The following is a 3,500-nucleotide window of genomic DNA, read 5'->3' on the forward strand; positions in this document are numbered from 1 at the left end:
GAATATTTGGTTTGAACTGTTCTGGAACAGTGTTGTAAATACAACTTAACCACTGATTTCTAGTTGTGTTCTCTTTTGGAAGGCCAAACATAGTAGTTTCGCTTTCACAACAAAACACACAGCGTCTTCACGACATGGCGGCAGCAACAATACTACAGCAAGAATAAAAGTTACGCCTTCTTTCTTTGCATAAACATTTGGGCAGTGTTATGCAAATCGTCCCACACAGTGACGTAGACATGTGGGGGCGTGTTTAAACGAGGCGTTTTAGGAGGGCGTGGACCAGTCTTAACTTTTATAAAGAATATCTCTTTGGGTTTGAGACTTTAGTCTTTGCAACTTTAGGGATCTTATCTATTCACGAACAGTTTGTAACACTCGAAAGAGAAAGGAAAATTTGAGTTAGTTTAAAGTATCTCTTTTTTTTTTTTGAGTGCATGCGGGTGAGTAATTAATGACAGAATTTTAATTTTTGGGTGAACTAATCCTTTAGGTTTATGGTTTATGTTATGTTTACTTTTGTTTGAATTAGATAATTCTTCATATTTACATATTTTTGGGAGATATGGCACACACGCATTGCCACATAAAAGTTTGGAGTCAGTAATATTTTTTGTTGCAGGAATTAATACTTTTATTCAGCAACGATACATTAAATTTATTAAAAGTGTCATTAATGCTGTTCTTTTGGATTTGAAATTTGAAATAAATTAATAATATATTAATAAATGTCATGTTAAAATATATTAAAATAGAAAACAGTTCTTTTAAATTAATTATAATATTTTACAATATTATTGCTTTACTGTATTTTTGATCAAATAAAAGCAGAGCATACGAGACTTTTTTGAATTGTATGATACAAATCGAAGACTATAGAGATTTAAATTGTTCCTACCAAAATTGTTATTATGTAAACTGCCTTTAACCCATGTTTTTAAAGACAAAAAAATGAATTGTTTAAAACAACTGCTGCAATTTTGCTACAGTGGGTCTCTGAGTGTTAACTGGAGAACCAGGTGACTGAGTCAGATACCCTTTTAAATAATAGCAAACTACAACTGAATTAGGCTCTAATTTCAGATAAAGTTCATAAGATGCCTCAGGACAAAAACATGAATGCTATTAGTGCCACTCACTCACTTTACAAATGAGCACGCCCCCTCTCAACAGGCGTTTGTGAGGGGGTTTTATTAATTAAAGATTGATCCATCTCAGACAAAGTCAGGAGAGTGGCTTCAAATTCATTTCTAACGACATGCAGAATGGCTAACTGGAAATAAATAGATACTTTACATAGGAAACAAAATAAAACAAAGACATTAAGTGATTTCAAAGATGTGATTTAATATGGCTTTAAAAGAGTTCAAATGGTTCCTGAAATAAGTATCCATGTTGGTTTGTTCAAGATGTTTTCATCAGAGGAAGTGGCTTCTAGTACATCACAGGTCAAAGATCATACAAACTATGGCAACAATGTCTGTGTATGGCACAAAAAGGTTTTTACTACCAAATTGGTTTTCAAAAACTTCAATTTGCAAGCACTAAAACCAAAAGGGAAAAAATCCTATTATTGAATCCTTTGATGCGCTTCCCCATTAAATGGATAGCAAATTCAGGTGTGATGGCAAGATAAGCCTTTGCCATGAGCCGGGGTGATATGAGGTGTCTGTATTCTGGAGGTGGTTTTATTTCCAATGTTTGGATTCTCATGAAGCGAGTGGGTGGAGACAGAAGATTAAACATATTTCCCACTGTCTGGAGCTCAATATGAGACATGAGTGAGCAGCTAATAAAATTCCCTCCAAGCACAGCCAGGGGAGTGACCAGCTACTTTAAGACAATTCTGAACTGCCACAAATGCATCTGCAGAATTTTCACTCCAAACACACAAAAGCCTGACAGTATTTTAACATTCATAATATAAAATCACCATTCAGCTTAAGAGGAAATAGCAATTTTGCGATGCATTTAAAAATAATGAGGGCAAAAACAGAAAATAATGGATTTACTCACGTATGTTTTAACAAATAAAAGGTCAATTTGCTGGTGACAGAGAAGGGAGGGGAATCTTATGGGTTTTCAAATAGTTCATCTGTTTCTGGGGTTCAATTCACATGATTGACAAGTCAAGTTAAGTCAACAAAACAGTTGGATTTGTTCCATTTCAGGGTCCAGATAATTACTTCTCACCATGAGCAGATGGATTTTGAATCGGGCTGAAAAATCAAACCTAGTTTATTTCTTGCCTAGAAAAGGCAAAAAAGAGGTTATCGCAATATAATATATCAGCCTTATTTCCCCTTGTGTTATTTCAGTCTAAACAGGATCAAATAGGAACGGCTTTTTAGAGATCAAGGTTGTGTCTTAGTTCTTGACTGTGCACTCAAAATGTCAGAAAAAGCCTGTTATAACAGAACACAATCTACAAGAGCTGAGAACACCATTAAAAGTGTGAACATTTAAACAGAAAGCACTCTGGTTATCGATCGCTGTTGATTCGGCATTAAGGGAATAGTTCCCTAAATGAGGATTCAGTCATTATTTTCTCACCCTCATAAACCTACTGTTATTTCTGTCTGTACAACACAAAAAGTAAATTGTTACACAGGTCTTTCCATAAACAACAGCTCACTAACAAATAAAACACCACAGTAGTAGTCTGTAGCACTTTATTTTACAGTCCTGTTCCACATGTACATGTAGTTATTATAGTAAATGCCAAGTTCTGTCATGAAACTCTAGATTACGCAGGCTGATGGGTTGTTAATGCAAATTGATGATATTCACAGCGTTAAACTACTTGGCACAAGCTGATTGGCTCATGTTGCATACACAACCAATGAGCTTGCTCCTTTACATTTAAATGGCTGGTTAGCGTTTACTAGAGCATTCCGCAGTGTGCTTTCAGAGTTCCTCTGAAACCCTCCACCTCCCCAGCTCCACCTGTATAATTGGAGAGGTATGTGGAGGTTCTCAGAGTGGGAGACGCGGCGCGTTCCAGCGGGAGTTGGATGACGAGGCTTGGGAAGTTTCTTTACTTCTTCAACTTCGAAATCTGAACCATTTAGGAACAGCATGAGATTAATCAGCTCGATCAGGGGAAAATGACACGTAGGAAGACCACAGCAGATTATCTCGTCATCTAACCCCAGCAGGAAGCACGCACCTAGAGCAGCATCGTGCCAGCTCACCCGGTTAGAGAGCTCGAGAAAACCCTCCACCTGGAGTGAGCTCTGGGGCTAGGATGAAGGCAGAGAACAGTCCTTTCCTTCTCATCCTCCTCCTTTGGTTACAGGGGAACTGGGCAGCCGGCGGGCTTGTCGTTGCGGTGACCGGCGGGCTTGCATCAATGGCGGCCGGTGGGCTTGAGAGAGCCGTGGCCGGCGGGCTTGACTTCGCAGCGGCCTGCGGGCTTGACAGCGGCGTGGCCGGCAGGCCTATCTTCGGAGCAGCCGGCGGGCAGGAGAGAGCCACCACCGGCCCTCTTGATTTCATAG

The sequence above is a fragment of the Sinocyclocheilus anshuiensis genome, unplaced genomic scaffold, assembly GCF_001515605.1.
Source record: "Sinocyclocheilus anshuiensis isolate Anshui unplaced genomic scaffold, SAMN03320099.WGS_v1.1 scaffold694, whole genome shotgun sequence".
Lineage (NCBI taxonomy): Eukaryota > Metazoa > Chordata > Actinopteri > Cypriniformes > Cyprinidae > Sinocyclocheilus > Sinocyclocheilus anshuiensis.